General features: G+C 48.0%; 2 pseudogenes; both read left to right on the forward strand.

Moving 5' to 3' along the window:
* The first annotated feature begins 13891 nt into the window (after positions 1-13891).
* Positions 13892-16342, forward strand: LOC142586072 (uncharacterized; annotated as a pseudogene).
* Positions 16343-21321: 4979 nt separating this feature from the next.
* Positions 21322-21496, forward strand: LOC142586435 (U2 spliceosomal RNA; annotated as a pseudogene).
* The last annotated feature ends 836 nt before the right edge of the window (positions 21497-22332 follow it).

A 22332-nucleotide genomic window follows, 5' to 3' on the forward strand; every position in this document is an offset into this window, starting at 1 on the left:
GCCATCAGTGGTGGTGGTGGTGCTGGCGAACTCTCCCAGGGCCACTTCTCCCCAGAAAGTGGATGCAAATGCCACCGCGGTAGCTCAATTGGTAAGACCATTCCGCGCGTAATGCGAAGACATGAGTTCGTATCCCACCTGCGATCAATTGTTTCTTCATCCGCTTTCATTTCCATTTATTTATTATTTCTTTAATTAATTTCTTTCGTTCGCGTTAATGAATGCCAAGTAGTCGCAATTATTCGACTGTCATTCGCTACAGCGTGCTCATAATGATGTCGTTGTTATGGCAGATAACACCCAAGAATATAATCATTTTTTACACGTCTGGGACTAGTATGTACGAGCTTGCTACATTTCACAGCAATGGAAAAAGACAATGAAAGAGCGGCGACAGTGTTTACGGGAAACAGGAAGCGTACGAAGAACTGACAAACCCCCAGTAATGATCGATGCCGGTTGTGTAATAGCACCTTCGGGGAGTGCTGACCCGCCGGTGCATCGAAGAAGCCAGCAACCACCGATCTTGTGCGCACACTGAGCAGTTGCTAAACGCCCGCTGCAGAGCTTCAGACGAGACGGAATATTGGATATTGGGGTCTACTCCGCCCCTGAGGCGTGCGTGGCGAAAATTAATTCATGCGCCGCAATGACCAAGCCATCGGCTCAAACACATTGCCGTTAACGTTTCGCAGCGCAACCCAAATATCTCATTGATCTCCAGAGCTAAGAAAGTCTCGTAAAAGCATGGTCTTGCGAAGCTCTGAAATCGCTTGCAACGATGATTTCGCGTATGATAGAACATTGCGCCATTCGAGACAAGGCCCCCCAAAGAAGAGACAAGGAACGACAAGACAAGGCGAGCGGCAAACATTAAAATCTGTTTTTTTTTTTGTTTTTGTGTTATTTTATTTTTATTAACTTTTTTGCTGTAAGAACGCTAGCATGCACACGTTCTTATAACTACTGTGAAGCTATTCCTCAGCTAACGTGCAAACACATGCCTCTCGGAAGATGCTATGCGCAACCGTGGTTGATAAAACTAGCATTTTATTGGGCGAACTTGTGCCCTCAAAAGCAGGCTACACTCAAACAACAACGATAGCGGCGAACACAGCCGGCGATCGTCGAAAATCTGTTCTGCAGGGTCAAGCGCGTCGTCATCTTCACGTCATCTGCCGGTCAATCGCCATCTTCACCGAAGAGATGACCCGTCTTTTCCGGCACACCGACCCCGAAATGTTCGAGGAGAAAAAAGTCCGCTTCTTGATGCGAGGCGTAAAGCGTGATCTCTGTGCCTGACTGATCCGCAACCCACCGAAGACCGTAGCTGAGATCTTGACAGAAGCAACGACGATTGGTAAAATTCTGGAAATGCGCACTAGGCAATAGAACCACCAAGTGCTCACGCCGCAGAGCGCAACCCAGGAACTGGGCTCCGGTGACGTCCAAGAGACCATCAGGGCCATTGTGCGCGAACAGCTGCGCAAAATGTTACCTTCGTCGCAAATTCAGGTGCCCTCGGTCACTGACATGGTCAAGAACGAACTTCGATAGCCACTGGTCGTTTTCGTAGTGCAGCCTCAATCGCCGCCTTCCGTGCCGGAAGCGATGACCTACGCCCCCGTTGCCTAGCCGTCAAGGTAACCCTCTGCGCCCGCGCCAGAGCCCTGTAACACCACAATCCCGTCGTCCACGGCCGCCGCCAGCACGCTTACCCATCGTCCAGAGCAGCTACGCGAGGAAGACTGACATTTGGCGAGCCCCTAACCACCGCTCGCTCTGCTATCACTGCGGAGAAGCCGGCCATGTGTACCGCCGATGTTCGTACCGCGACTTGGGACTGAGAGGGTTTGCTATCGACGCGCCGCATCTACAGCTTGGAGAGCGCCCTCGTGACATCGCCGACTACTTTGCCGCCACTCAGTGGAGTTCTCGACGACCATCCCGTTCGCCCTCACCAGGCCGCGACCTGTCCCCGCAACGTCGACCATACACTGGCCCAGCCCAGGGTCGGTCTGCAAGCCCGTATCCGGAAAACTAAAAGCAGCAACCGTTGGAGGTGCGGTTGCTGCTCGTCGAACTGACGAAGATCCTTCACCGCTGACTAAGACGCCGAAGGGACTATCTCGGCTACATACAAACAACACGCCGCCGTCCCGACGAAGCCTGGATGCAAAGAATGCAGCGCCCAGTGACCTGAGGACGCGACGCACCAGCCACACGCCAGCACGACACATCCGTAGCACGACGCCAACACCTAACTACAACGCAAGACAAAGAACGACGTTCTTGTTGACGCCGACGCAGGCAACGCATTAGTGAACACATGGGGCCGATTACTCCACCATGAGTGGAACATCGCTGCCCAGTTGAAGAAAGTTAAGACTGCGTGGGGAAGGTCTCAAATTCGGACCGCCGGAGGACACCTCATAACGCCGATTGGAATCTGCATGGCAAGAATTACCATTCATGACCGGACTTACCCTGCCATGTTCGTTATCCCCCAACAGAGTTCACGAGATGTCATTTTCGGCATGGACTTCCTGAACCGACACGACGCAATCATAGACCTGAAGTCAACATCGATAACGCTGTCGGAAGATCAAGCGATACCGCCGGAGAGCTCTCGTAGTCATCATGCCTTGAGTGTGCTCAAAGTTCAAGTGAGCATCCCACCTCGCTCCAGCATTGTTATTTCCGTCGGCACCGATACACCCGCAGACGAAGAAGGCGTCATCGAGGGTGACCAACATCTACTGCTCGACCGTGAAATTTGTGTCGCAAGAGGGACCGCCCGACTGCACTGAGGGAAAGCGAAAGTGATGCTAACCAATTTCACCCAGGAGTTCAAGCTCATCAACAAGGGCATGATAACCGCGTGCATCGAGGAAACTGTGGAAAGTGGCAATGCGCTTGTCCTCTCGGATTCTGCCGCATCTACCCCGACGACCATAGTCCCCGAACCAGACTTCGGCCTAAATCGATATCTCCCCAAGAGCAAGCAGCAACAGCTCACAAATCTTCTCGAACGATACAAAGACTGTTTTTCGACATCATCGAGGATTCGACAAACACCAGTTGAAAAGCATCGCATAATAACCGAAGAGTGCGCTCGACCACTCCGCCAAGAGCCCTTACCGAGTTTCGACGCGAAAACGTGAAGCAATTAGGCAAGAAGTTGACGAAATGGTGCGCAACATCATCCAGCTGTCGAAAAGCCCGTGGGCGTCTCTTATAGTACTGGTGAAGAAAAAGGACGGAACAATACCTTTCTGCGTCGATTATCGTCGACTGAACAAGATCACGAAGAAGGACGTATACCTTGTTCCACGGATAAACGAAGCATGGGATCGGCTCGACAACGCTTAATACTTCTCGTCGGTAGACCTCAAATCGGGCTAGTGGCAAATAGAATTCGACGAGAGAGATGGCGAAAAGACATCCTTCATCACGCCAGGCTGTCTCTATGAGTTCAAGGTTATGCCATTTGGACTGTGCTCGGCGGTGAGGCTCGGCTTACCAGTCCCCACGTGGGAGTCAGCCGCAGCTCTGCCCTAGGTCAAAGCTTCTCAGGACCTTGTAAATAAAGTTCTTTATCTGCCTGTCTGTCGGCGCTCGCAACGTTCCAGCGCGGGATGGACACGGTGTTAACAAAATCGAAGCGGCAGACCTGTCTTGTTTACATGGATGACGTCGTCGTCTTCGCCGGAAAGTTCGACGACCACCTTAGGCGGCATGCGACAGTACTAGAGGCCATCAAGTCATCAGGGCTCACTCTGAAGCCGGAAAAGTGCCGCTCATCGTAAGCGATTACGATGTTTCTGGCGCACCTGGTGTTCCTGTTCCTGGCGCACGTCATCAGCAAACATGGAGTCCGCTCCAACCCGCAGAAGACAGCTGCCATCGCAAAGTTCCCGCAGCCCATCGACAAGAAGGCAGTGAGTAAATTCATTGGCACGTGTGCCTACTACAGGCGCTTTGTCAAGGACTTTTCACCCATCGCTGAGCCGCTGACATATCTAATTAAATGTGATGTCGAGTACAAGTAGGAATCGCCGAACGCCGATGAATTTCAAGAACTCAAACAACGCATGCAGTCGCCACCGGTATTTGCGCACTTCAACAAGGACGCCGATAGCGAAACTGACGCTGACGCCAGTAACCTATGCTTCAGTACCGTCCTAGTCAAGAGGAAAGAGGGACTTGTACGGTTGATAGCTTACGCTAGCCGGTCGCTGCCAAAAGCGGAAGGCAATTATTCTAGGACTGATAACGAATGCCTCGCCATCATTTGGGCTACAGCAAAATTCCACCCTTACCTATATGGCAAGCCATTAAAAGTCGTCAGCGACCATCACGCGTTGTATTGGCTAGCGAATATAAAGGACCCTTCCGGGCGGCTTTCACGGTCGAGCCTAAGACTGCAATATGACATCACTGTAACCTATAAGTCTGGACGAAAACACCTTGATGCCGACTGCCTATCACGCGCCCCCATTGACCCGCCACCGCAAGATGACGAGGATGACGACGCCTTCCTTGAAATAATAAGAGTAGAACATTTCGCTGAACAGCAGCGAGCACACCCGGAGCCAAAAATCCTACTCAACTGTTTGAAAGGGAACACCTACGTTGTCCTATATAGAGCATTTATGCGTGAATTGTCTTCTTTCTCGCTTCAAAACAACCTACTCGTGAAGAAGAGCGTCTCGCCAGTCCGCGCCAACTACCTTCTTGATGTTGCCTCAGCGCTGCGTGCAGAAGTACTGCGCGCCCTACATGATGATGGCACCTCGGATTCTCCCGGACGCTATCGAGGATACAGAAAAAGGTATCACTGGCCGCGCCTGACCACCGACGTCGCCCATCGTGTCAAGACATGCCGAGACTGTCAGCGACGCAAGACACCACCGACAAGGCCAGCGGGATTACTACGGCCAATCGACACTCCTTGCCGACCATTTCAGCAGATCGGGAAGGACTTGTTGGGACTCTTTCCGACGTCGACAACCGGAAATAAGTGGATCGTCGTGGCGACGGACTACCTCACCCCCTTCGCTGAAACGAAAGCTCTGCTGAAAGGTACTGGAGCCGAAGTGACGAAATTCTTTGTCGAGAACATCCTGCTGCGAGATGGCGCCACTGAAGAACTATATATTACGTCAAACTCCGTCCTTTCCTTCATGTTGTCGACATATTCGACTTCGCCCTGCCATCTGCAAGCCACCTAGTTAGCTCAGATGGTATAACGGCTGCCCCGGAAAGACGGTGGTCCCGGACTTGAGTCCCGGACCAGCCCGAATTTTTCTTTAACTGCGAGGCTTTTCTTTCGAGGAATCCGTGTGGGTTTCCTTTGTAGCAATTGCTACGAACGGGAGGATGTTTGATTTTGCCTTTAATTATGAAGTTCTCACCAGCGACAGAGGAACGGCGCTTTACAGCGGAGCTCACCCAATTGCCATTCTGCAGTACAGTCAGACAAGCCAGAGGAGGACAACTGCCTACCACCTGTAGACAATAGTCTTACGGAGCGTCTGGCTAAGACCTTCGCCGTTATGGAAGCAATCTACGTCTACGTCGAACACAAGACCTGAGATGCCGTCCTGCCATACGTAATGTTCGCTTACAACGCGGCGATGCAAGAAACAGCACAGATCACGCCGTTCAAGCTCCTTCGCGGCGGAACCCGACAACGAATATCGACGCCATGCTGCCGCACGTGATCGACGAAGAGAATCTTGACGTCGCCACCTGTCTCCAGCGCGCCGAAGAAGCCCGACAACTCGCCCGCCTAACCAGCACAGGACCGACATCCGAAACTACATCTGACGACGCTGCGTCGAGTACTAGCCCGGCGACCGTGTTTGGGTTTGGACCTCAATACGCCGACGAGGACATAGCGAGATGTTTTTACGCCGCTATTTCGGACCCTACAAGATCATCCGACGCATTGGCGCACTAGACTATAATGCCCCAACCACTGGCACACGCCGAAGAGCCAAATGCGTCAAAGCGTCGGTCGGGAACTCGGCGAAGCGGAACGTCGCGCAGCGATTATGTGTACTGCCGATGCTAGAAGTTTGCCGACGCGCGGCGAAGCTGCGCCGGCGTGCACCAATGAGAGGCTGCGACGAGTCGCAGGCGTCAACCAATCGGAGGCTGCGGAGCCTCCGGCTGCTAGGCCTGTAATGGCCGACGATGCGAGGTGCGCCGGCACCAACGATCGTCCGAGTTTTTTGGACGCACGACGCGCGCGACAGTGTTCCTGAAAGACAGTGTTGTAATAGTAGGCCGGCAACGACACGACCGACCGACCGACGACCGACCGACCGACGACCGTGGGTTGTGGCAGTGCGACGTGGATCCGAAGCGACTTCGAACGACGCCGACTAATCCAACCTGCCCACTGGGTTCCCCCGGGCTCGGTACGATCGTCTGCTAAAACAGCCAACCGAATGACGATCGCCGCAACGTCTGTGCTTCTTGTATGTGCATTTTGTGGAGCTCAAAACGAAAGGAAACACGTTTACGAGCTTCGAAGTCTCGATAATCAACACTCGCCTATCGCCGATGTTGTTTACGTTACGCGTAGGCCTAGCGCGTCCATCGAGTTCGTAACTGGCGAGTGAACGAACTCACCTGAGAAACTCTGTCGAAGGAAATTAATTTTCAGGTCCGTTTGGTGCTGCAGTGATTTAAAATATGGCACTCATGACTTCGTGTGTCCTGTGATGTGGTGAATGAACCGTGTGGTTGGGTTGGTCAACCGCGGCGTGTTTCGTGTGGTGTCGGTTGACTCAAGTTTAACGGGCAAGCTCTGCGCTGTTTCCAGTGGTAAAGATAACTTACGAAAGCGAAATACACTAGTAGCCGAACTATTAGAAGTACTTACATAATCAGCCGTGCCGCCTGTTTCAGCTGACACTGCGCTCTTCTATTCGGCATGTGAATCCAGTTCAGTACAAGTTCACTGTACTCATTCACTCACTTCTTTCTAGTGCGTCCGTCTTTTGGGCTAGTTGGGCATAAATCGCTCGTGTAGCAATCAAGAACACTGACGCACTGAAGCATACGTGACAACGCAGTCATGTTTGAGTCAGTGTGTCGTTATATTTGAGCACTGCAAAAAGAAATTATCTGTTTGCAACGTGTGCCCTGTGTGCAGTGCATAGCAGGACCTGCATCATGCAATACCTATGCGTGTAGCAGCGTGTACCACGATTGCTTCGATGTCCGCTTCAGAAGCAGCAAGTACTGAGTCAATGAAACTGTAATTGATTTTTTATCTCACTTTTTGCTTATGGAAAGTGTAGATGGTGTGAGTGCATTGTGGGGAAGGTGAAAAGGTGTCATCAGTGTTTTGTGCAGTCAGTATGCTTAAACTGCTGGAATCGCTTCAGCTTCTACTAAAATGTTTCTTGCTGCGATACTATAAATTGTAGTCAGGACAAAGATCTACCCAAAACCAAGTTACTAATGCATCTGCGCAGAATGTGTTTGATTAACAAGTTAACGCTTCCACAACAACAATATGCCGATGCACAGCATATGTGCTTACAATAAATACATTCCGTAAAGGTGAACGACTGGGATCAAACTTTGTAGTAGCACCGTAAAACGTGCTGCCATGCGTATCAGCCACAACGAAACTGCTGCACGTCCAACCTCCTTCCTTGGAGGCACTTCTATAAAAGACTGTTCGGGCCCTTCCCATTCTGGGTGTAGCATTTAGCTGTTCTCTCAACTTTTCCGAATATGTCACCAGCACTGTATCTAAGCACCGGCCCTTTCTTGGGTTTGTGTCCCGTGTCTCCCTTCCCTGGTGACCTAAGGTTTTCCGAGCACTCTACACTTCTATCATTCTGTCACGACTTGAGTACTGCTCATCAGTATAGTTCCCGTACTAAACTCGCGACGCTAACAAACTTAAGCTTGTTCAGCGCCGGACAATACGCACCCTTTACTCCCGTCTTTTCGGTTGTCATAAGCTCATGTCAGCCTTTGAGGATTGCCTCAAACCCCTCAAGTAGCACACCCTGCAATACCAACGCAACATTGCACTAATCTATACTGCAGGGTGTTTGACGACTCTCTGGACAGCACTAATCTTTCTTCAGTTCATCTGAACAAGTGGCCAGCACAGCCTGAGCCCTCATCACGCCTCTATGGCCCGACACCACAACTCCATGATTATATCTCGCATGCAAAGCTTTCTCTCCACCCCCCTGGCGATTTGGATTCTCCTTCCTTGGAACCAGACTGAATTAGCACTCCTGTGTGTTGTGCACCTGTCGAATGTGTGCGTGTGTGCCGTGCTGTGTTACTGAGCAAGTGTGTGTGCACGTGGAGGGGAAGGAAGTGTCTTCTGCATCCTGCCAATTCCTGCTCTAGATGGCTGGTTATCAGATGCTCTAACATAGAGGCATCAGCCTTCTTTTTAGTCTAGTGTGCCAAGTTACCACTAAGATTATTATTATTATTTTTAGTATCATTAGAATCATCACTTTGACCACGTTGATTGTGTTGAAGCCAGCGTGACACATAATTCAAAATATTTCTGGAGCTTTGTGGGCTCTCCCTTCTAAAAAGAGTGCCAAAGATGTACGTCTTCATGAAAATAGTGGTATTGTCTCGAACACTGCTGATGCCTTTGTAGAACATTTCTGTTTGCTATATAGTGTGAAATATGCTTCAAGTAACCTTCCTTCTCAGTCTGGCACAGTGTATGCTAACAGTCAATGAAAACCTCGTTTCCAAGTATATGAACTGCCTTAAACTTTGCCTTAAACTTTCCCTTTCTTGTGGTGTTGATGGTATTTCCTCCACAGAGCTTAACCCTTTGAGACGCTGTCTACACAATTGGGCAATGCAGGAGCGGGCATCAATAGCAAAGGCACTGATGAAAGTAATAGTATTTAAAATGTGTTTCATACATCTTGAAACACTTATTATTGGAACTGTGCTGCAATTTTGAATAACGTGCAGAATGTTTTAACAAAATGACTGGGAAGGTAGACGGCTGGGTGTTGTTACTCTGTGTCAGTACGTTGTATGTAGCGGGTTCACTTCTTTCATTGTTTTTTACAATGTCGTGCACGAGGCATAATTGTCAAGTGGCTAGATAAGTGCTTTTCAAGCTTTTCAAAACACGAAATAGTACATGTTCTCATATTTTGTGTTCCTGTAGTGAGTTTTCGCATAGAGTCGAAATTTTGTAAACTTGACAAAACTCGCTAAACAATTGAAAATTGTTCATATTTGCTGCAGCTGTACACTTTCTACGATTCTGACTATGCAAGAGATGTGGTGAAAGCAACTTTTCAATCAACGGGATAAAGTTGTGTCTGAAAGGGTTAAGAAGTATGGAAGCATACTTGTTCCTCGTTCTCATAAGCATCTTCAATAGTCCCCTAAAGTCAAGTACCTCTTCTAGCACTCGGAAGGTAGCATGAGCATCGCCGATGCACAAATCAGGTGCTGGATGTGCAGTTACTAACTGCCGACCTATATCTATCCTCTTCAGTGCGTCAGGTGTTTGAATCGATATGGGATTCCTCGCTTTCTGTTAGTGCTAAGAGAATTTTAATAAATGAACAGCATGACTTTGTGTGCCGACAACTTAGAACTATTTCAGACTGTCAACAGTGTTCACCACTGCATCGACTTCCAAAAAGACATTTTTTCACTCTCAAACTGGTGCAGAAACAATAAGCACTCTTAAATACTTCCAACACTATGGCATTAAGTTATATGCACAAAACGCACCATGTGAAATTTTGATACACCCTACGTGATGCTCCACTCCTTAGGGTCGATGAAATGAAAGATCTTGGTGTGTACTTCGACAAAATGCTAAGCTTAATTCTCTTCACATAGATAATTACGCAAGATGCCCTTCACGCTCTTGGAATGATTGCATGATTTCCACTCACCTGTTGTGTTTCTGAAATTCTGCTGTGTGCCTCCAACTACTAGAGTATGCCTCTGTAGGAGGGGTTGCAATGAGCAAATCTAATTCTGGCCTCGTTGAACGCATCCAGAATAAATTGATGTCTATCTTCAAGCACCACTTTTGCCATTCTGGCAACCACAGTTGAGTCTTCTCAAATATACTTCAACACGCACCTCTAGATTCAAGTCTTAATTAATCGCACCTTTTGTTCCTGTATAAGGTGGTCCATGACATTATACATTCCTTAAAGCTCGTTAAGTGCACCAGTACAAAGGCTCTCTAGCTGTTCCTGGGCACTACAATGAAAATTTGGATTGATTATTATCGTAGTATAAAATTGTGCTTTTTAAGTATGTACTGGTATACTATTTTAGTGAAGTAGCTTTTGTGCAATTAAAAAAAGGGCATGAATTAAGAGAGAGAGAAAATGATAAATGAAAGGTAGGGAGGTTAACCAGGACTGAGCCCGGTTGGCTACCCTACACTGGGGAAAGGGAAAGGGGGACGGAAACATTAAAAGAAGAGAAAGTCCACTGGGGATATCAGTCGGTCACTCAGTCCGGATCACAGACGCTGACTCAATCCGGTATCTTTCAAATATCGCAGCAGCGCTTTTGTGGCCTTTTGTAGCTGCGATATGCGAGGCCATGGTCCCAATATCTTGTTCAAGGTGAACGGCTTTCCATCTAGCTGATTGAGAGCTCTGCAGAGGTCTTGCCTTTCATCTTCAAAAGATGGGCAGTAGCACATTAGGTGTTATATGGTTTCCTCGACACTGCAGGCATTGCACTCGGCGCTATCAGCCATTCCAATCAAAAATGCATATGCACTGGTGAATGCGACGCCCAAACGTAAGCGGCTCAGCACTGTTTCCTCATTTTGCGGAAGACCTGGTAACAGCCGCAGTTGCGTAGAGGGATCGAGGGAATGCAATCGATGTTGAGTGAATTCAGGTGTGTGCCACTTTTCCAATGTCAAAAGAGTGCGCTAGCTTGCCTAAGTGTTGGGCTGCGTTGGTCCGCGATAAAGGGATAGAAACAAGGGTTGCTCCTTCGTGGGCTTTCCTAGCAGCTTCGTCAGCGAGGTCGTTGCCGGAGATACCGCAATGACCAGGCAGCCACTGAAACACGACGTCATGTCCTTTCATGATCATGTGATGGTGCATTTCTCGTATCTCCGAGTCGAGTTGTTCACATGACCCGCGACGAAGAGATGACAGAAGACATTGTAAGGCCACCTTTGAATCGCAGAATATTGCCCACCGATTAGCCGGTTGGTTATTAATATAATCAACGGCACCTCGGAGGGCAACAAGCTCCGAACCGGTCGATGTTGTCAAGTGAGAAACCTTGTATTGGATGCTTAGTGATCGTGATGGTATAACCACTGCGCTGGTGGAGCTGGTCTGAGTGGAAGAACCATCCGTATATATGTGGACTCGATCAAAGTAGAAAGTGTGCAAACAATCCAGAGCTGCTTACTTCAAGGCCAAGGTAGGCAGGACGGTCTTCTTTCTTATCTCTGGAACCGTAAGACGCACTTGCGGTTGTTTTAAACACCACAAAGCTGAGGTTGAACGTGCTGAGGGTGTGAAGCACGATGGTAAGGAGGCACGATGGATGCTGACCTTGTTGGAGAAGGACGCCCGTGGTCGTCGTTCTGGCATGAATTAGGAAAGTGCAATAATATGCTATGTGCCTGATCATATGCATTGTGCTATTAATTTCTTCTGAGTTTTAATAATGGCTGGCTACTGTATGCAGTGTTGTGCAATAAAATCTGCCACAGCAATTATTGCGTGCCTCGCAGAACAAATTGAATATATCTTTCTCAGTCAAGACATCATAGCAGGCTGAAAACAATAAACTGCAATTTTTTCTTTTTGTGGTGACGAAGTGCATAAATTGAGAAAATAACCTGTTTATATATTTCTTATACTAAGCAAATGAGCTGCTCCCATACATTCGAATAAGTGCTTCAATAGTACGACTTGGCAAAGGGCAACGAAAGACTCCTATTAAAACCCTCCAATTCTCAAGCTTGTATTATCTGACGGTATGTCATTTCATTAATGTAAAGAAAGGCAAACTTGATATGTGGGAACCGGTTACAATAGAACATGGTCCTTACAGTGTGAAAATGTTTTGTAGCAATACACTCAATGTGAAGGCCTCCAGATGCGGTGTTGATGCATCAAAACAGCCTAAAATAATAGAGGTGCTCCATGGGCTAGATTTGGCAGAATCAAGAATTGGGGGGAGACAAGATACGAATTACATACATTTTAGCTATTCTAGTTTTTTTTTTGTGTGAGTGCTACAGGTGTTTCAATTCTGTTTTGCTGATTTTCTCAGAACCCACTTTTTCACGTTTATCTCATGCACCAACAAGCATAATTATATTGACACGGATGCTTTATCTGTATCCGGTTACCGTATTTCACCGGCTAAAAGATGTTAAAACGTTATCGCTCGGTGCAGGATGCGCCTGAACGTATCGGAAGTTCCGCGAATGTTATCGATGGTTCTGTTTGTTGTCGACGAACCTTGCTAATCTGATTGCATACGAGACACGAATTGTGTTGTAGTTTCTGGAAGGCGCACGGGCACCAGCGAATAGGCTGTAACTTTCGACGACTGACGTATGCAAACCGACGCGCTTGACCCGCAGATGAGATTTTCTACGATTGCCGACATTGCTCGCCGCTATCGTTGCGATTGAGCCGACACTATTTATTTACCTTCACTACTACGTGGCAATATTTCCAACACAGATTTTTTTCAGTTATACATTGCACGCCTAATTCTTACATAGTTGGCTGTGCAATAAGCTACCAAAAAATGAAATGGTACAACAGTTTTTGATATATGGCATCGTCGTGCAGGTGTTTGCAAAGCGATCTTGCAGACAGACGACGCGCGAGCGCTGATGTCGATATTTTGTACACTATTGTTACTTCAAAAATAAAAACAAACTGTTGCGGCAGGTGTATATTCATTATTCAAACGTGTTTTTTATATCTAAAAGCACATACAGATCACTAACTTATTGTTTCAAGCTTAGTTTACAGCAGGCTGATTTAGGCCGCACTTTGACGGATCAAGACGGAATAGTCCAGCAACAGTGCGCCGCAGCCGAGGAGCGAGCTTCGGCGCGCGTCGGAGCTTGTGTCCAGTGGTTGCGCGCCCTTTCCCTCCAGCCGAAGCGAAGCGACGCGTTCGCTTGCCAGCGCGCGCCGAAGCTTTCGGCGCGTGCCAGTGGTTGGGGCATTATAAGGTCGCAACGGACGGCATTTCGCTATCGCAGCGGCACCGCTCACGACCTGAAATAGCCGACGTTGTGCGACTTAAGCCGTTCACAAGCGCTAATGAACTTTGGGACTTTGCATAGCTGAACTCTGTACCTTCTTTTTTTTTTTTGGACTGTGTTACTTTGGACTTTGTTTCTTTGATAAGTGTCCTTTTATGTTGCTTCTGTTTGTAGCGTCGGGACGATGCTTTTTGAGAGGGGGCATTGACACGTGGACTTGTTTACCTTTTTCGGGTGAGAGCTTTTCACCTTCTTAGAAATGTTATCGCTCAGCGCGGGACGCGTCTACATGTATCGGAAGCTACTGGAATGTTATCGATGGTTCTATCTGTGACGTCAGCCTGCAGATAAAACACGAGCACACTTCTTTGGCTGCCATCCCGCACTTACCACAAAAGTCATGTGACTAGCGCTTCTGTATATATTGCACATCATCGGAATAAACGGGAATTCCCTTTATCACCGCCCTACGATGCGTGTCTGACATGGTGTCAGGAGTGAGGTGGGCCGCTCCCGAAATAGACCGTCAGGGGCGTATGCAGTCCGACAGAGCGGAGCAGTAGCTTGCAAGTGGTGCAAGTCTTCACGGAAGGCACGGCAGCAACGAGCGTCCAGCAACGAGCAACAATGGCTGGGATAAAGCCTCCGCTGCCATTTGATTTCCACAACGCAGCAGACTGGCCCTCTTGGATTGAGGAATTCGAAGACTACAGCTTCGCATCCGGTCTCAGCGAGAAAACGGAAGAAATTCAAGTAAGAACCCTTCTTTACACAATGGGCCGGAAGGCAAGAGAGATTCTTCGCTCGTTAGCGGTAAAAGACGGAGACCTGAAGACTTTCAAGGTCTTAAAGGCAAAGTTTGAAGCCTATTTCGTTCACACGAAGAACACAGTGTATGAGAGCGCCCGTTTTAACAGACTTCGTCAACAGCCAGGGGAAACTGTAGACGAATTTGCAACCGACCTCCACAAGTTAGCAGAGCGATGCGACTTCGATAACATGATGGACCGTTTAATAAGGGATCGCTTTGTAGTTGGCCTTCTAGACTAAGCGCTGTCGGAAGAGCTTCAAATGGACCCTAAGCTAACATTGGCCACCGCATTAGCAAGGGCCCGAACAAGCGAAACGATAAAGCAGCAGCAAGCAGACTTGAAACAGCGGGAAGGTACGAGCGCCGAAACATATGTTGCAGTGGTAAAGAACAAGAAAACAGAACAGAAGAGAGAATGGAATGCTACACTTGCGCGTCGCAAGAAGACCGCTTCCGTAAAAAGCTGCACTTATTGCGCAGGTTCGATGCACCCGCGAACTAGTTGCCCAGTGAAGCAGCAAAAATGCTTTTACTGCCTGAAGCTAGGGCATTTCGAAAAGGCTCGTCGAATTAAAAACAGAGAAAGAAAACTTGACGGGGTAACGGCCCCGGGCTGCCCAGATAACGAGCGCCAATTCCTCGGCACAGTTACACCGCGACAAAGCAAGTTGTCTGCGCACTTCGTGACGGTACAGATAAACGGCCATGAAGTAAAAAGGAAAGTCGATACTGGAGCAGAAGTCACGGTCGTGGGGGAAAATTTCCCAGGAATGCCAAGCTATCTTGAGAAAGCAGGAAATCTAAGGGGACCAAGTGACGCAAGCATTGACACGTGCGGAAAGTTTCAAGCCGAAATCGCATGGAAGGACAATCGCTGCGAGCAGACAGTGTATGTCGTAAAAAACTTGCACATGCCTTTACTAGGGCTACCTGCAATAAATGCCCTTGGGGTAGTTCGATTTTTTAGACGAACTAGAAACGTCCGACGAGGTCGCGAGACAGTACTCAGGGCTATTTCAAGGAATCTGATCTATAGCAGGAGAGCACACGATACGGTTGGCAGAAAATGCAATCCCTTACGCAATGTCAACCCCGCGCAGGATTCCTATCCCGATGAAGCAAGCGGTTAAGGAGGAACTTGACAGGCTTGAGCGGGAAGGCATGATTAGGAAGGTCAAGCATCCGACGGAATGGTGTGCGCCAATTGCGCCGGTTTTAAAGCCATCCGGCTCAGTCAGGATTTGCGTTGACCTCACTCAACTAAACTTCGAAAGAAGAGAGCGCCTCCAATTGCCAACCGTAGAGCAGATCATGGGAAGCTTTCAGGAAGCCTCTGTGTTCTCGAAACTAGACGCAAGCTCAGGATTTTACCAAATCCAACTTGCGGAGTCGTGCCAAACACTCACCACTTTCATAACACCATACGGCAGGTACTGCTATCGCAGACTACCGTTTGGTATAACCTCGGCACCAGAAGTTTTTCAGAGGAAGTTCATGCAAGTCTTGGAAGGATTAGACGGTGTTTTGAACTACATGGACGATATTCTTGTGTTCGGCGCAAATAAGTCGGAGCACGACTCTCGCTTACACAAGGTGCTCGGAAGACTATATACAGCGGGAAGGAGTGACGCTGAACAAAGAAAAATGCTGTTTTTCAGTGCAAGAAGTATCCTTCCTTGGCATGATCTTTGGCGCTGGTTGCGTGCACCCGCATCCTGAAAAAGTGCGGGCCATCCCAGAATTCCCGAGGCCGCAGAACGTAACGGAAGTTCGCTCTCTTCTGGGAATGCTGAACCATCTTGATAGGTTTCTTCCAGATGCAGCGTCTATGAGCGCGCCTCTACGCAGCCTTCTGTACAAGGACAATGAGTGGTCGTGGGGACCGCTACAGGAACAAGCGTTTTGCAAAATCAAGGAAACCATCAGCTCGGACAGGTGCCTCGCCATGTACCACCCTCTCTACGAGACAATAGTCTCGGCTGATGCTTCATCGTATGGTCTTGGTGCTGTATTATTTCAGATCCAACCATCCGGGGAACGACAACCGGTTGCTTATGCCTCGAGATCGCTGACAAAGACGGAACAAAAATATTCTCAAATAGATAAGGAGGCGTTAGCTCTGACGTGGGCATCTGAACGTTTCGACGAATTTTTAAGAGGTGTGAAATTTTTGTTCGAAACAGATCACAAGCCTCTACTTCCGTTGCTCGGTCGTGATCCTCTGGACGCTATGCCGCCTCGCATCCAAAGATTCAGAATGCGTTTGATGAGGTACTGCTTCACACTAACGCACGTTCCCGGCAAAAGCATTGCGACCGCCGACTCCTTATCAAGAGTACGAGCGAACGCTACTAACCATACTCTAGGCGCCTTGACAGACTCAGACGTATCCGCTTTCGCCGATGGAATCGTTCAGGGCCTACCGGCTACATAAAGCATGCATGCTTAATCTCATACGAGCTGAGGAACGAAAGACCAGGAATGCTTGTCATTGCTGAAAGCCTGCCACCACGGGTGGCCAAGAAAAGAAAGGCTCCCAGACGTTTTGAGGCAATTTTGGCCCGTCCGTGCTAACATTTCAGTTTTTCAAGAACCTGTTGCTGAAAGATGCTCGCATTATTGTTCCACGAAGTGTGCGGAAGGAAATGATCGAACGACTACACGAAGGGCACCAAGGTATCGTTCGCTGCAGAGCAAAAGCAAAGGAATCTGTTTGGTGGCCGGGGCTCAGCAAAGAGATAGCAAAAGCTGTAGCTGATTGCCATGTGTGTGCGAGTGAACGTGTTCAGTTCGCGGAACCAATGATTCCCTCGGAAACGACAGAGCTACCATGGCAAAAAGTCGGCGTGGACTTACTTGAAATAAAACGCGCCGTGTATCTTGTTGTTGTGGATTATCATTCCAGATATCCAGAGCTGGCCTTGCTAAAAGGCGATACGTCATCAGAAGCGGTTATCAACCATCTGAAGAGCATCTTTGCCAGGCACGGCATCCCAAACACCGTGGTATCCGATAACGGACCACAATTTGTCTCGTTTGCTTTCAAGCATTTTTCAAGCGTGTACGGGTTCAAGCACGTCACAACTAGCCCGCTCTTCCCGCAAGCCAGCGGCGAAGCTGAGCGCATGGTAGGAACGATAAAGCTACTTTTGAAGAAAGCAGAGGACCCCTACATTTCTTTGCTGAACTACCGGAACTCGCCGGGTCCCACAGGTTACAGTCCAGCACAACTTTTGATGAGCCGTCGATTGCGCTCAAGAATACCTTGCGCTCAAGAATACCTTGCGCTCAAGAATACCTTGCGTTCAATCTCTGCTAAAACCCTGTGTCGTTAGCTCTTCGTGGCAGAAAATGGATGAGGAATACAGAAACAGGCAGAAAAGATACTTTGACAAGCGTCATGCTGCCAGGTCTTTGCCCAGACTTTCTGCAGGAAATCGAGTGTGGCTGAAAGACAAGGGTGCTCCCGGAACTATCCTGCGGCCGTCCCAAACGCCACGGTCCTACTGGGTGGGGACCGACAAAGGCGCCGTTCGCCGGAACAGACGCCATCTCCTCCTACTGCCAGAGGCGGGAGACGATGACAGTGTTCCATCGGCAGTTCAACGGGATCACCATCAAGAGATCGACGTAACACCGAAGCCACAAGTTCCCGAACTGCCCGCCAAATTACCGGCTACAACGCCAGTGAAGTATGCCGGTGTGCAGCAGCCGTCGGATGGTCACGCCAGCGAAACCACCGGACATCGTAGAACCACCCGCTGCGGTCGCATAATCAAGACGCCGAAACGACTTGGAGTTAATGATTAACTATGAACTGTGTTGTTGAGTTATTGTGAATGTACTTAGCTTGCAAAAAGGGAAAGATGTGACGTCAGCCTGCAGATAAAACACGAGCGCACTTCTTTGGCTGTCATCCCGCACTTATCACAAAAGTCATGTGACTAGCGCTTCTGTATATATTGCACATCATCGGAATAAACGGGAATTCCCTTTATCACCGCCCTACGATGCGTGTCTGACACTATCGACTGTTTGTTGTCACCGAAACTTGTTAATCTGATGGCATGTATGCGCGACGCGAATCGTGTAGAGCTTTCTGAAGGACACGCGGGCCCCAGCGATTTTTCTGGAGCGTCCGATTACTTGTGTATAAAAGCCAACTCACTTGACCGGCATATCAGATTTTCGACAATCGCCGACTGTGTTCGTCCCTATATTTGTTCTTTGAGTGTAGCCTGCTTTTGAAGGCACAAGTTCACCCAATAAAACTCTAGTTTCGTCAATCACAGTTCGGCTGCTATCTTCAGTCAGTACTACGTGACATTATGAAGGAACGGAGTGTCTCTTGTTACCTGCTAAATGGACAAATCAATAGGAATGTTCCTAATCCTCGCAATATCGAAAAAAGCTTGACTGTACCGACCGCACCAATGCCTATGGCCGATTTCTTACAATTCACCATAGACTCACTGATATATTCGCAAGACCACGAAAGTGATAACAGGTGTTGAAGTCGCGCTTAACATACCGTATGATTAATCACACAAATGAAGCGCTAAAGTGGCCAAGGGTTTCAAAGAATTCTTAATCATTCAAATCAATAATATGCCACTATATAAGCAAAATATGTCTAAGGCACTTTTTAAAGTTTATCTTTGTGGCGCTCTATTAGCATAATTCGTCACTTCACAATTCAGGGAGCTGGCTTAGACAGCTATACAGGCTGATGTAATCACGTAATATTCAGCTTGTTCCTCATATTTGGCAATCGTAATGAGAAGGTAAGACAAAATATATTGACAAGTATATGCTACAGTGAAACTTCGTCATAGCTAAACCGGATATAAAGAAGTCTGGCGTATAACAAAGCGAAATTCTTCTTGAAATACCCGTAGATGCACATGTTTTTAAAACCTCGTTTCAACGAAGTGAAATTATCCTGCCGATAGACGCAGCAAACGTTGTCTCCAAAACAAGGAATGCTTGACCCCTGCAGTCTCAATATATCTTTTCGACGCAGTAGAGCACACATTCGGTGCAGATGTTTGAAACTTTTGGGCATTCGCGTTGAATACACCGTCGAACACTATTCCTTCTCAACACTGCGCGTAGCTGCGCATAAGCAGGGGGCTCATTATCGCCATCTCAATTTCTCTCACTGCAGCACCACGCAGGCTATTGCAGCTAGGCGTGGCCTCAGAGGCTGTACCGGTGAAATCTCAGAGACCGCGCCTCCCTGTGTGGCAGGTGCTGCTCGAACGCGACAAACGTTGTTGGCGGCGCAGCGTGCACCCTGTTCAACCGCTTCGCCAGTCTACCAGTTCCGTGTTGCTAGAGAGGAGCCAACTGAAAGCGGAAATCAAAGACCATCACATTGAAACAGAAGGCAGCTATCGTAAATGCAATCTGGCCAGATGCCAAGAAGTTGCGTGTTGCGGATGCCGAAATTTCTTTTGCTGTTTTCTCTCCAGCGCGCACGTGGCCATGTAGCGGTTCTGTTGGCCGCGAGACAGTCTTATTCTATTCAAGTTCAAATTTGTACGCTACATTCGCATGTAGTGCAGTGAAGCGCAGTAATGAATATAATGAAGTAATTTCACCTCCCCCTTCAAGTACGTTATCGAGATTTTATTGTGCATGACTGATAAGAGCTCTCATTTATTTGTACGGAGCCATGTTTGCAAAAAGTAACTGCTAGAAATCCAACCTAGGCATCTTGCGTATGCAGACGAAATAATGCCATCTCTGCAATTAAGCCTTTTGTGAAGTCTGATAGGAAGCACGCGGGACACTTCCGTGTAGTCCTGATTCTTTTTTTTTTTTTTTTTGGCGATAATGAAAGCTTTCTCCAAGAAGTCCAGTGCCATGGTAAGAGGCTACCACGTCCTCCGCAAGTACGTCGCAAGCGACATCTTTCTTTTTTCAGATCGTAGACATGCTCCTTCAAGCACTTTTCGAAGCTGCACATTTTGTTGGGGTAAACGTAGTCACAGTTCGCGCACGGTATACCTATACCACACCGAAAAACCATGTTGCAACATGTCCATTCCATGTGCCGGTTCATGATGCGACGTGTACGCAGGAACGTATATGCGCCACATTGACGCCATAGGCTTTCAGAACACATGTCAATGCCTGATTTTCATGATATATTGAATGGCAGCGTCAACTCAAGGACGCGCGACCAAGCGAGGTCACTGGTCAGCCTGAACAGTGTTCTACGCTACGAATCAAACTTCCGAGGTAACCACGCTCAGAATGTTCGCGACGTACTCTGAGCGTCCTGATTAGAGCAAATTTGCTGGGCTCACGTATAATTTTTGCTTTAATCAGGACGGCCAGATCTCCGACAGCGACCTTCAGACTACTTCCGAATGAGCATAATCTGAAATGTTCATTCGTTCCATGGAATATCCTTGAGCCCTGCCACACCGAAGACCACGCACCCTCGAGCTCGCGCCACCCTTGCCTATGTCCCTTGAGTGAGCGAGGCCGCGGTGCACGTTCTGGAAACCTATGAATTGAATGCCGCCCACGTTTCGACCTACTAGTAGCAGAACGAACTCGTAGATGTGAACAGAATGAAGAGAGAAGAGAAAGAAGGCAGAGAGGTACACCAGACGCGCCTCCGGTTTGCTATACCTTGCACTGAGGGAAGTGGTATACGGATGACAAGAGAAACAAAGAGGAGACAGAGAGAGCACAGTTTCGCGCTCTTTTAAAGATTCGCACCGAGGCTACACACGGTCGCCAAGACTTGTGGATTGTATGCATAATACCCTGCGAGAATTGCGACTACCTTTACATCGGCTAAAGTAGTAATTTTGAAAAAAATCTATGATGTCCAAGAGAAGAATTGGATACGATTCAGAAGTGAAAAAAGAATGTCGTTTTCATTGCACTTGCGGAGCACGTGGCAGTCTAAATATGCCATTTATCGAGACAAGGCTTCGCTTATTCCCAAGGAAACTAGATTTTAAGGCGGTACCCGAGTCTCTTGCTATCGAGACTAAATAAAAAAAAGAAATCGTGAGCCACATGACTCTGTGAAGGTGAATGATCAGCGAAGCTGTTTAGCACACTACACAGTAATGACACATAATTTTGAACATAGGTGCGGACTCATTTACCGCGATCTTTATATACATTCGCGTGGACGACGAGACCACCGCCACGGGAGAGCGGAAGCGAGGGAGATACGCAAGCGCTTGGAACGCCGACACGGGGCGGTGCGAACGTGCACGTGGCCGACGCGGGTCAAAGTATCTGCTCTTATCAGCTTCATATCTAATGCGGGTTGTATTTGGACCCAATATATTGAGCTTATTTTTGCAAGTTGGCGAAGTGCTTGAATCCTGCTTCACCACCGCTGCGGGTCGGTCTGGTATTGCGCAATCTTCGGGATCGGCCCACAGTTTTCAGTCTACGGACATCCATCCGCTGGATACCAACCCCCCCCCCAAATACAGCTTCACTCTAAAAAGAAAAAAAAGAAGGAAAGAAACATGCTGAATCGCAACTTTGGCAATCTTATGCCTGCATACGCCGAATGCCGTCGTTTGAAGCAGTTGGTGTTCTGGAGAAGGCTTCCATAGAGAAGCCTGAACGTCTAATGCTTATTAACACATTTTGATGGGCATCCTTTCGTTTTTTTCTAACGTGAACTCCAGAACCAAGAAGAACTAATCCTGTGAACTATTCCGGAAACTATCCCTGTGTCAAAAATGGTTCCAAGGTACCGGCGCGCATCATATCTATTATTCTAGAGGAAGATAATCGACGTACGCGACCACTCACGAACAAATTACAACCATCAAGCGGCCACACCGAGTCAACCAGCGCACTCGAACAAAAAAAAAACTACGCATCCGGAGCGGTAAAAAAACAAACTCACAGCAATATACCGTCACGTGGAATGCTCCCGCGTGACGCGTGCGCCACTCTCCAGTATTAGCACAAACAGTACTCTGCAATCAGCCGTGGCCGCGTTGTGAAATTTGTTTGAATGAAAAATCCAGTCATGCGCGAATGAATTCATAGTCACATCATCAAAAACTCGAGACACTACCTAAACCATTTAAGAACAATAAAGGCTACAGCACACTTTATTTATTTGTTCATTTATTTATTTATTTATTTATTCACAAATACTGCAATCCCGTTACAGGATTTTTGCAGGATGGGAATACATCATTATGACATAATTAGCAGGGCAAACAAAAAAAGAATTACATATGTACACGTGCTAGTAAAA

This window comes from Dermacentor variabilis, chromosome 6, assembly GCF_050947875.1.
Source record: "Dermacentor variabilis isolate Ectoservices chromosome 6, ASM5094787v1, whole genome shotgun sequence".
NCBI classification, from domain to species: domain Eukaryota; kingdom Metazoa; phylum Arthropoda; class Arachnida; order Ixodida; family Ixodidae; genus Dermacentor; species Dermacentor variabilis.